Source organism: Glycine soja, chromosome 19 (genome assembly GCF_004193775.1).
Source record: "Glycine soja cultivar W05 chromosome 19, ASM419377v2, whole genome shotgun sequence".
Taxonomy (NCBI): Eukaryota; Viridiplantae; Streptophyta; class Magnoliopsida; order Fabales; family Fabaceae; genus Glycine; species Glycine soja.
Genome location: NC_041020.1, coordinates 14,729,266 through 14,741,977, shown reverse-complemented (window position 1 = coordinate 14,741,977; position 12,712 = coordinate 14,729,266). Strand labels below are relative to the sequence as shown.

The following is a 12,712-nucleotide window of genomic DNA, read 5'->3' as shown; positions in this document are numbered from 1 at the left end:
GTATAAATGGTAGGACATTTTACGCATATGCACGTTCATAAATGTTTTACATTAAGGAAATGTGTGCACAAGTTTGTTCTAAATCAGAAAGATTAGCATGTCGTTTTTGCTTTAAAATAAGCATTTTCTTGTAAACTAACTTTCCAAATGTTTGTCCTCGCAGGAAATGGCTCCAAGAAAGCTTTCCGCAAAGAGATCCACGAAGGACGCCGCGGCTGAAGGGACCAGTGCCGCTCCCGAGTTTGACAGCCATCGTTTCAAGAGCGCTGAGCACCAGCAACGTTTCGAGGCCATTAAAGGATGGTCCTTCCACCGAGAGAGACGCGTCCAACTCAAGGACGATGAGTACACCGACTTCCAGGAAGAGATAGCTCACCGGCGGTGGATGTCGCTGGTCACCCCCATGGCTAAGTTTGACCCAGACATAGTCCTGGAATTTTATGCCAATGCTTGGCCCACGGAGGAGGGTGTGCGGGACATGCGGTCATGGGTGAGGGGCCAGTGGATTCCTTTTGATGCAGACGCCCTCAGCCAATTCCTGGGAGACCCGTTAGTGTTAGAGCAGGGCCAGGAGTTTAAGTATAGCCAGAGAAGGAACCAGGCCGATGGGTTTGACGAGGAGGCCATTTCCCAGTTGTTGTGCATACCGGGTCAGGATTTTGCCCGGACCGCTGCCAGGAGACGGGTGCGGATCATGTGCACCAGCATGACTACCTTGACCCAGACGAGGATGACGTTGCTGCTCAGTAACATCCTGCCCAGTGATCATAATTCCGACCTCCCTCTGCCGAAGTGTCAGCTGGTGTATGCCATCCTGACACAGATGAGCGTTCATATGGCTCAGTTGATCGCTGACGCCATTTATTTATTTGCAAGTATGCCACCTACCAGGCACCCTTTAGACCCAGATAAGTCTAACAGGGCCCTGGGTTTTCCAGCATTTATCATGGGTCTCTGCTAGTCGTTCGGGGTTCCCGTCACACCTAGTAAGGTGATTCGACCACCGATCACCTGGGCCTTCATAGAGAAGTATTGCACGCCTAGACAGGCGCAGGGTGGCGCACCACAGGCCCCAGACGCACCGCCGCCACCTCATCAGGCTGATCCAGCTGTGTCATTTGACATGGAGCGGTATTTACAGCATTTGGTTTGCCAGTAGGCGGCCAACCACAGGGGGCAGGTGCAGACCCATGAGTATCTCTACCAGCTCAGCCTCAATTTGCAGAGCCAGGGTTTCGCTTCTTTTGCGTGCCCTACTCCAGATCAGTTTAGGGCTGAGGTCGCATGGCCCGGAGATTGGCCTGAGGCCCATGCAAGGGAGGCGCCCGCAGAGGCTCCCGGCGATGGAGAGGAGGCCCGCATGGACGAGGAGATGACGGATTTGCTTGATTTCTTGGGAGGGAGTGGAGCCACGTCAATTAATCAGGCAGTTTTATTATTTGGGCTCATTTAGCTAATTTGATGTTTTTAATCTAATTTCAGGAATTCATGAAACATTGGGCTTAATCCGGATTTTGGTTATGGACTTGAAGAGGGCAAATTAAGGAGCGCTTACCTTAGTTAATTAGGAAATTTCGCAATTTTATTTTATGTTGTTCAGTGTTTATTTCGTTTTGGGCCAAAGTATTGTAATAGGGCCCAGTGACTTTGAGTGACTCTTTTTAAATAGCATCCTTGGGATTCGTGCAAGGCATTCTGTTATACTATTCATTATTCAGAGCTTTTGTTTTAGGGTTTTCGTTTTTCTGCTTTGATGTTTCTGAGTTCGTAATGCAATTTTACGTTTTCTGCTTCTAATTACAATTTCGTTCTTGCTTCTTCTTCTACTCTCATTTACGTTTCTGTTCCATTTTACATTTCTGTTCGTTTACGTTTCTGTTCATTTACGTTTCTACTTCATGTTTCAATTGCGTTTTCTGTTTGAATCCATGGAAGGCTAGATTTTCTGGTGTTGTTTCCTTTTGAGGATGAAGCCCAACTCTCTTTGAGGTTTCGCTTGTAATGTGGTTTCCTGGCAGTTCTCCCTTCACCAGTATCCCAAATTCGTGAATATTAATCAGTGCACGCTTCGTGTTTGATTAAATGCCTCTGATGCCTAACTTGCGTTCATGCTTAATGGACGAAGGGCTAACTGGTGTATGTGGTGCCTAATCACGTATTGAAAACCCTAAGTTGATTTTCGCTTAGTAAATTGAAATAGGGTTGGATTAAGTGGTTGATTGTTAGGGACGAATTCTCCATAACCCAGGATAAGAGAATGGCTTCTGAATCAGAGAAAACAACCCGTTTTTAATATTAGTAGTTTCGTATTCCAGTTTACTTGTTCTGCTCTTTAATCACAAAACAAACAACCCCCCCAATCGTTACTGTTACTGTTACTGCAAGTATATTATGAACATTTGGTTTGTTACTGCTCGTTGGGAAACGACCCTAGGATCACTCCCTAGTTACTGCATTTTCATGTTTATTTGATTCGGGTACGGCCTCGATCAAATTTGGCGCCGTTGCCGGGGAGCAGTGTCAAAAGGTTCATAATAGGTAGCTAGTGTTGTGTGTTTAATTCTTTCGTGTTTTATGTTTAAATTGTTAGTCTTGTGTTAGTATGTGTGTTAGTGTTGTTTAGTGTCCTGGTATTTCGTTTAATGTGTGTTCTGTTTCAGTTTTCCCATTAAGCGTTTCCCCTGTTTCAGTCTTGGGTGTTTTGCTGTGAAGATTGTGCTTGCGGCAAAACAGAGTAGTAGTAGAAATCAATTAGAGACGGATTTTAGCGACCACCCATGTTGAATTATTTGTGATTTTTTGTTTTAGTAGCTAGGGTTGTTATTTTTGGCTGAATTTTTTTGTGGTAACTTCTTTTAATCCATATTTTGTGGGAAAAATAGCTAGAGCCTTTAGTTTGGTCAGATTTGAAAGTTCCAAAAAACTAGCAAATTTTGTGTTTGTCAAAACTTCAAACGGCCATAACTTTTGCTCCGATTATCAGAATCGCAATTATTAAATATGCATTTGGGGTAGAAAAAAATTTCCTACGCCGTGGGAGCCGGCCATAGGCCGGCTGAGGTCTCCATCGTCCAAAAAAAAAAAAGAGATTCTGTCAAAAGTTTTTTATTTTTCAAGTTTTATTCACTTATTTTTCTTAACCCACCAATTTTAGCTTTCATAGTTAGACTTTGAATTTTTGTCTGAAATTGTTTGTGCTATCTTCTCATCATTTTATAAGGTTGCTCACAAAATTTCAAGTCATTTGGATATCATTTGAGGGTAGCTGTAGTTCAAACCTACACCTTTATTTACATGACAAGGCAACTAGTTGTGTGCATGCTGAATGTAGTGTATGACTAGAGGCAATCCATCTGACTTACAACCCTTTGATCCTGAGATAGATAGGACATTTCATAGATTAGTTAGGCATCATTTTATACCTTTTGATCATTCTGAGCATTCCATTACTGGTGAATCTGTGCATTCTGTTATTGGTGATTTTGAACATCCTGATCTTGAGCATTATAATTTTGAGCATTCTGATTCTGAGCATTCTGATTTTGCACATTCTGAGAACATGGCACAACCTCCACCCCGTGAGAGGACTCTAAGGGAAATGGCTGCACCTGATTTCACCTACGAAAGCTTGTGCATCCAATACCCTGATGAGGATGTCCCATATGTTCTTAAAACTGGACTGATTCATTTGCTTCCAAAGTTTCATGGCCTTGCAGGTGAAGACCCGCACAAACATTTGAAGGAATTTCATATTGTCTGCTCCACCATGAAACCCCCAGATGTCTAAGAGGATCACATATTTCTGAAGGCTTTTCCTCATTCATTAGAGGGAGTGGCAAAGGACTGGCTGTATTATCTTGCTCCAAGGTCCATCACGAGCTGGGATGACCTTAAGAGAGTATTCTTAGAAAAACTTTTCCCTACTTCCAGGACCACAACCATCAGGAAGGATATCTCGGGTATTAGACAACTTAGTGGAGAGAGCCTGTATGAGTACTGGGAGAGATTTAAGAAACTATGTGCCAGTTGCCCCCACCATCAGATTTCAGAGCAGCTTCTTCTCCAATATTTTTATGAAGGACTCAGCAATATGGAGAGAAGTATGATAGATGCTGCCAGTGGTGGAGCCCTTGGAGACATGACTCCTGTTGAAGCCAGAAATTTAATTGAGAAGATGGCTTCCAACTCCCAACAGTTTAGCGCCAGAAATGATGCCATAGTCATTAGAGGAGTGCATGAGGTAGCTACAAGCCCATCTGCATCATCTGAAACTAAGAAGCTTGAAGGCAAACTGGATGCATTGGTTAACTTAGTAACCCAGCTGGCCTTGAATCAGAAATATGTTCCTGTCGCAAGAGTTTGTGGTTTGTGCTCCTCTACTGACCACCATACAGACCTTTGCCCTTCCATGCAGCAACCTGGAGCAATTGAGCAGCCTGAAGCTTATGCTGCAAACATTTACAATAGACCTCCTCCACCTCAGCAGCAAAATCAACCACAGCAGAACAATTATGACCTCTCCAGCAACAGATACAACCCTGGATGGAGGAATCACAATAACCTCAGATGGTCCAGCCCTCAGCAACAACAATAGTAGCCTGCTCCTTCCTTCCAAAATTCTGCTGGCCCAAGTAGACCATACATTCCTCCACCAATCCAACAACAGCAACAACCCCAGAAATAGCCAACAGTTGAGGCCCCTCCACAACCTTCCCTCGAAGAACTTGTGAGGTAAATGACTATGCAGAACATGCAGTTTCAGCAAGAGACCAGAGCTTCCATTCAGAGCTTGACTAATCAGATGGGAGAATTAGCTACACAATTGAATCAACAACAGTCCTAGAATTCTGACAAGCTACCTTATCAAGCTGTCCAAAATCCCAAAAATGTCAGTGCCATTTCATTAAGGTCGGGAAAGCAGTGTCAAGGACCTCAACCCGTAGCACCTTCCTCATCTGCAAATGAACCTGCCAAACTTCACTCTACTCCAGGAAAAGGTGATGACAAAAATTTACTTAACAATTTCTGTGCAGGTGAATCTTCTTCCACAGGTAATTCTGATTTGCAGAAGCAGCACATTCCTCCTCTTCCATTCCCTCCAAGAGCAGTTTCCAACAAAAAAATGGAAGAGGCAGAGAAAGAGATCTTGGAAACGTTTAGAAAAGTAGAGGTAAACATACCTCTGTTGGATGCAATAAAGCAAATTCCAAGATATGCCAAATTCTTGAAGGAGTTGTGCCCTAATAAGCGGAAGCTTAAAGGAAGTGAACGGATTAGCATGGGCAGAAATGTCTCCGCATTGATTGGTAAATCTGTTCCTCAAATTCCTGAAAAATGCAAAGATCCAGGTACATTCAGCATACCTTGTATTATAGGGAATAGTAAGTTTGACAATTCCATGCTAGACTTAGGAGCTTCTGTTAGTGTTATGCCTCTGTCTATTTTTAATTCTCTATCTCTAGGTCCCTTACAGTCAACTGATGTGGTAATTCATTTAGCTAATAGAAGTGTTGCCTACCCTGTTGGTTTCATAGAAGATTTCTTAGTTAGAGTTGGTGAACTGATTTTCCCTGTTGAATTTTATATTTTGAATATGGAAGATGGATTTTCTCAAGGATCAGTTCCCATCATTCTAGGCAGACCCTTTATGAAAACTGCTAGAACTAAGATAGATGTTTATGCAGGCACACTATCCATGGAGTTTGGTGATATAACTGTTCATTTTAATATTCTGGATGCTATGAAATACCCATCTGAAGATCTTTTTGTATTTCATGCTGAAATAATTGACCATGTTGTTGATGAATACATGACTGATCTTTATTCTAATCTGCATGCCTCTCACTCTTCATGCATTGAGTCTGAAATTGTACTTGATCATATGTCTAAATTTGATGCTGAGAGTGAATCTGAGAGTGATATTGATTGCATGCCTGGTGGTGGTGTTTTACCTCTTGAGATTGATTTTATAGAGTCAGATAGGACTAACCATGTTTCAGGAAGTACACATACCTCTGACTTTCTTTATGAGGTAAAGGCTGAGAAACCATCTCCTTCTACCACTGTCCAGCCGACACACCAGAGTTGAAGCCTCTGCCATCAAATTTAAAATACGCTTACTTGAATGATAGCAAGAGTTTTCCAGTGATTATATCTGCCTCCCTTGCTGATGAGCAAGAGGAGAAGTTGTTGTCAGTTCTCAAGAAACATAAAAAGGCTATAGGCTGGACCTTGGCGGACATTCCTGGTATTAGCCCATCCACATGTATGCATCGAATAAATTTAGAGGATGGAGCTAAACCAGTAAGACAGCCACAGAGAAGACTCAACCCGGTGATTCTTGACGTAGTGAAGAAGGAGATAACCAAGCTTTTGCAAGCTGGAATCATTTATCCTATCTCCGACAGCCAATGGGTGAGTCCCGTCCAGGTAGTCCCGAAGAAGACCGGCCTCACAGTGATAAAAAATGAGTAGGAGGAGCTAATTCCTACTCGGGTGCAGAACAGTTGGAGAGTCTGCATTGACTATAGGAGGCTGAACCAGGTTACCAAAAAGGACCATTTTCCCCTGCCATTCATTGACCAGATGCTTGAACGCCTGGCAGGTAAATCCCACTACTGTTTCCTTGATGGTTTTTTTGGTTATATGCAAATTACTATTGCTCTTGAGGATCAGGAAAAGACCACATTCACCTGCCCCTTCGGCACTTTTGCTTATAGGAGGATGCCTTTCGGCCTGTGCAATGCCCCTGGTACCTTCCAGCGGTGCATGATTAGTATTTTCAATGATTTTTTAGAAAATTGCATAGAGGTGTTTATGGATGATTTCACTGTATATGGATCCTCTTTTGATGGTTGTTTGAATAGTTTGGAAAAAGTTTTGAATAGATGCATTGAAACTAACCTTGTTCTAAATTTTGAAAAATGTCATTTTATGGTTGAGCAAGGTATAGTTTTAGGCCACATTATTTCCAATAAGGGTATTGAAGTAGATCCTGCAAAAATTTCTGTTATTTCACAATTGCCTTACCCCTCTTGTGTGCGAGAGGTGCGATCTTTTCTTGGTCATGCAGGATTCTACAGGCGCTTTATAAGGGATTTTAGCAAAGTAGCCCTTCCACTGTCCAACTTGTTGCAAAAGGAGGTGGAGTTTGACTTTAATGACAGATGCAAAGAGGCTTTTGATTGCCTCAAAAGAGCGCTGACTACCACCCCCATCATCCAGGCACCCGATTGGACAGCCCCTTTTGAGCTTATGTGTGATGCATCAAATTATGCATTGGGGGCTGTCCTTGCTCAGAAAATTGATAAATTGCCCAGGGTGATATATTATGCTTCTAGGACTTTAGATGCTGCCCAAGCGAATTATACTACAACTGAGAAAGAGCTTCTAGCCATAGTTTTTGCTCTTGAAAAATTTCGATCTTATTTGCTTGGTACCCGCATTATTGTTTACACTGACCATGCAGCTCTAAAGTACTTGTTGAAGAAGGCTGATTCTAAGCCTAGGTTGATCCGATGGATGCTCTGGCTCCAAGAGTTTGACTTGGAGATCTGTGATAGGAGCGGAGCACAAAATCTAGTTGCTGATCATTTGAGTCTGATCGAACGTGTATCTGATGCAGATTCACCTATTCGGGATGATTTCCCGGATGATCATTTGTATATACTGTATAGTATTTCTGACTCTCTTTCTACTCCCTAGTTTGCTAACATTGTCAATTATTTAGTTGCTTCTGTTTTTTCTCCCTTAGCATCTAAGGCCCAAAAAGATAAAATTAAAAGTGATGCTAAGCATTTTATTTGGGATGACCCCTACTTGTGGAAATTGTGCAGTGATCAGGTCATTAGACGGTGCATTCCAGATCATGAGACTGACTCAGTCCTGCAGTTCTGTCATTCTTCCGCACCGGGAGGTCATCTGGGTGTTCAAAGGACAGCTCGTAAAGTGCTTGATTGTGGTTTTTATTGGCCCACCATCTTTAAAGATGCGTGGAAGATCTGCAGCACTTGTGAGCAGTGTCAGAGAGCAGGAAATACACTTACATGGCGACAACAAATGCCTCAGCAACCTATGCTATTTTGTGAGGTGTTTGATGTTTGGGGTATAGATTTCATGGGCCCTTTTCCTGTCTCTTTTGGTTATGTTTACATTCTCCTTGCAGTTGACTATGTTTCAAAATGGGTGGAAGCCAAACCCACTAGAACTAATGATGCTAAAGTTGTTGCAGATTTTGTCAGGTCTAATCTGTTCTGCAGGTTTGGAGTACCTAAAGCAATTGTTAGTGATCAAGGAACCCATTTTTGCAATAGAACAATGCATGCCCTGCTTAAAAAGTACGGGGTGGTACACAGGGTATCCACACCATACCATCCCCAGACAGATGGACAGGCAGAAATTTCTAACAGGGAAATCAAGAGAATTCTAGAGAAGATTGTGCAGCCAAGCAGGAAAGATTGGAGTACCAGGCTTGATGATGCTCTCTGGGCACATCGGACTGCCTACAAAGCACCCATAGGAATGTCTCCTTATCGGGTTGTCTTTGGAAAGGTATGTCATCTTCCAGTGGAAATTGAGCACAAATCATACTGGGCAGTGAAGACTTGCAACTTCTCTATGGATCAAGCTGGTGAGGAAAGGAAGTTGCAACTGAGTGAGTTAGATGAAATCCGCCTAGAAGCCTACGAGAATGCCAAGTTCTACAAAGAAAAGACCAAGAAGTTCCATGATAGCATGATAGTTAAAAAGGACTTCATGGTTGGGCAAAAAGTGTTATTGTATAATTCTAGGCTTGGACTCATGAGTGGTAAGTTGAGGTCTAAGTGGATTGGTCCTTTTGTTGTTACTAATGTTTTTCCTTATGGTACAGTTGAGATCAAAAGCGACTCCACAAACAAGAGCTTCAAGGTCAACGGACATCGACTTAAGCCATTCCTCACGAACCCTTCTTTAGTGGACGTAGTGGTGGAAGAGACTTCCTTACTCCACCCTACTCTTCCTCCACCATGACTTAGGGAGTTTTTCTTTTCCTATCTCCTTCTTTGCTTTCACTACACTTGTCCGATTCTATTTGATGATTTATTTGTTTTTAATCTTTTAATTGCGCTACATTGAGGACAATGTGTTGTTTAAGTATGGGGGGGAGTGTTATTTGGTTTTGCTAGTTTTGTTGGTTTTGTTAATTTGTTAATGTTGTTAGTTTCGTCGGATTGTTAGTTTAATATTTTGGGTTAATTTTGTGTGCATGAACGACTTTGCATGTTTTTCTTTGAATTATAGGATATGTTCAAGAAATGGGTAATTGTTTTGAAAATAAAAGTTCTTGACATTTTGTAACTTGAAATCCTTGATTCTTCTCTACATGTCATGATAGTTTTGAAAGCTCAATTTGAAAGTGATGAGTTTACCTTTGTGAGAATTTGAGCCATCCATCATCATAATCATTTGGTGTGTTTTGCCCCATTGATTTCTTGCACAATAGCCTTGGCTTGATTCTTGTTGATGCTTCCTAATTCACATGCATATTTGGAAATGATTGAGGCAATTTTGTTCTTATAAGCTTCTAGCCAAATGGACTTACCTTGAATTAATTCCTTTGATAGCCCTTTTGAGCCTTGTTTCCCTTTCCTTGTTTTGAAGCTCACTACAAGCCTTAAATGAAAAACCATGATATCACCATATCCTTAAGGAATTCTGGAGCTTTGGAATTGTTTTGGGAATAAGTGTGGGGGGTTTTTGTTTCATTGGATAACTTGTTTTGTTGGCTATGCTTCATGATGTATTTTGGGCCATACTTGATGCACATTGTATATTGGTTAAATGTTGGACATGCTGAATGAAATGTTGTTTCTCAAAGGCTATAGAGTAAAAAAAAAATTCGAAAATGAAAAAGAAAAGCAATAAAGTTGAGTGAATAAGATCTTAAATGGCAAAAGAATGATGAGACTCTTGGTTCTACTCTTTATGTTTAAATTTTATCTTTATTCTTTTTATTTTCTTATTTTTTCTTATTATGCACTTATTCCCCATTGCTCCTCTCTTCCTTTGGGATTTAGCCACTTATTCCATATTTTTCCATACCTTATCCTTGGCCCCATTACAACCTTAAAAGACCTTTTGATCCTCATGTGCTTGTGTTTATGGGTTGATTGTCAATTTTAGAATCTTGCCAAGTTTATGTGGTGTTTGTTTTCATGGGTGCTTTGAGGGTAAATAGTAGCCTAGACACTTGAGAGATAGAGTGTATATCTTGTGAGGCTTTATCACTTTTCATTCTTGAGCTGATTAACTATTTTGCCATGATTGGGTTGCTTGGATGATTTTCATGAATGTCTTGACTTTTCAGATCTCCTTATGTTAGATGTTACCCATTACTTTCATTCCTTGATGTTCATTGAGAAATATGTGAATGTTTTCATTTGTCTCTCTTTGATACCCTTGGATTTTGTTCTTTGTTTCATTTTGCCCAGGAGTGCAAAAGGCTAAGTATGGGGGGTTTTGATGTGCCATCATTTTCTTCTATTTTCTAAACCCTTTTTGCACTATTTTAATTACTGATTGGTCTTAATTGTCAATTAATCAGGCAGTTTTATTATTTGGGCTCATTTAGCTAATTTGATGTTTTTAATCTAATTTCAGGAATTAATGAAACATTGGGCTTAATCCGGATTTTGGTTATGGACTTGAAGAGGGCAAATTAAGCAGCGCTTACCTTAGTTAATTAGGAAATTTCGCAATTTTATTTTATGTTGTTCAGTGTTTATTTCATTTTGGGCCAGAGTATTGTAATAGGGCCCAGTGACTTTGAGTGACTCTTTTTAAATAGCAGCCTTGGGATTCGTGCAAGGCATTCTGTTATGCTATTCATTATTCAGAGCTTTTGTTTTAGGGTTTTCGTTTTTCTGCTTTGATGTTTCTGAGTTCGTAATGCAATTTTACGTTTTCTGCTTCTAATTACAATTTCGTTCTTGCTTCTTCTTCTACTCTCATTTACGTTTCTGTTCCATTTTACATTTCTGTTCATTTACGTTTCTGTTCATTTACGTTTCTGCTTCATGTTTCAATTGCGTTTTCTGTTTGAATCCATGGAAGGCTAGATTTTCTGGTGTTGTTTCCTTTTGAGGATGAAGCCCAACTCTCTTTGAGGTTTCGCTTGTAATGTGGTTTCCTGGCAGTTCTCCCTTCACCAGTATCCCAAATTCGTGAATATTAATCAGTGCACGCTTCGTGTTCGATTAATTGCCTCTGAGCCTAACTTGCGTTCATGCTTAATGGACGAAGGGCTAACTGGTGTATGTGGTGCCTAATCACGTATTGAAAACCCTAAGTTGATTTTCGCTTAGTAAATTGTAATAGGGTTGGATTAAGTGGTTGACTGTTAGGGATGAATTCTCCATAACCCAGGATAAGAGAATGACTTCTGAATCAGAGGAAACAACCCGTTTTTAATATTAGTAGTTTCGTATTCCAGTTTACTTGTTCTGCTCTTTAATCACAAAACAAACAAACCCCCCCCCCCCCAATCGTTACTGTTACTGTTACTGCAAATATATTATGAACATTTTGTTTGTTACTGCTCGTTGGGAAATGACCTAGGATCACTCCCTAGTTACTGCATTTTCATGTTTATTTGATTTGGGTACGGCCTCGATCACCAGGGTTTCGCTTCTTTTGCGTGCCCTACTCCAGATCAGTTTAGGGCTGAGGTCGCATGGCCCGGAGATTGGCCTGAGGCCCATGCAAGGGAGGTGCCCGCAGAGGCTCCCGGCGATGGAGAGGAGGCCCGCATGGATGAGGAGATGACGGATTTGCTCGATTTCTTGGGAGGGAGTGGAGCCACGTGACCGAGGTCACCACATCTTTTGACATATCTGTTTTTGTTTTGTTTTGTTTGCTATTAACGTTTTCTGTTATTGCCCATATTGCTATTGACATTACTATTTTCTGTTTTGTTCATATGGTTACTAACGTTACTATCATTATTGCTCGTTTTTGTTAGAAATTTTCGGCGTTATGGCTCTCAGTTAGTTTGTCACCGTTTTGCGACTTACCATTTTCATGCGTTTCTCGTTCACCTCGTGGTTAGACGTGAGTAGGTAGTGTGCGCCCTCGTCTGCATGACTTTTTCAGAGAGAAAAAGAGAAAAAAAAAGAAAGAAGAGGAAATGAACAAATGATAAATAACTAAAAAATAAAAAAGGGAGAAAAAGGAAAAGAGAGTAAGTAAGAAAAGAAAAAGAAGGAAGGAAAAAAGAAAATGATAAAAATAAAAAGTTGTCTGGCTAAAAAACACCATGCTTGTGAAAAGAGATAATTTCCAACTTTTCTTTGAAAGAATTCACTAATCATAACCAGTTTTTGAAAAAAATGTGTGTGTAATTTGAAGGGTAAATGCTGTGAAAATTTTTCCGAACACCCAAGATAGACTGAGATGAATGCACAAATTGATAAAAGAGTATATTTTTGGAAACACTGAGTTGACTAAAATAGAGGAAATGAATCCTGAGTCCTAGCATCACATGACCATAAAAGTTTGACACTTGAGTGTCCACATAGGTCCAAGCATGACTAGTTTTGCATAAAATTTCCAAATCATCATTATTGCATTTATGTCATGGAAATAATGTGGGACATCCCCTTTTTATCTTTGAACCAAACCAAACCCTGACATATATCATGTCCAGCCGTGCTACAAGCCTTGAGCCAAAATCCCA

At 40.8% G+C, this 12,712-nt stretch overlaps 1 non-coding gene across 1 annotated transcript; it reads right to left on the bottom strand.

Annotated features, from left to right (window-relative positions):
* Positions 1 to 3,937: 3,937 nt before the first annotated feature.
* Positions 3,938 to 4,044, bottom strand: LOC114400995. Its single transcript, XR_003664112.1, has one exon. It is a non-coding gene; the product is annotated as a small nucleolar RNA R71 (small nucleolar RNA).
* Between the last annotated feature and the right edge of the window lie 8,668 nt (positions 4,045 to 12,712).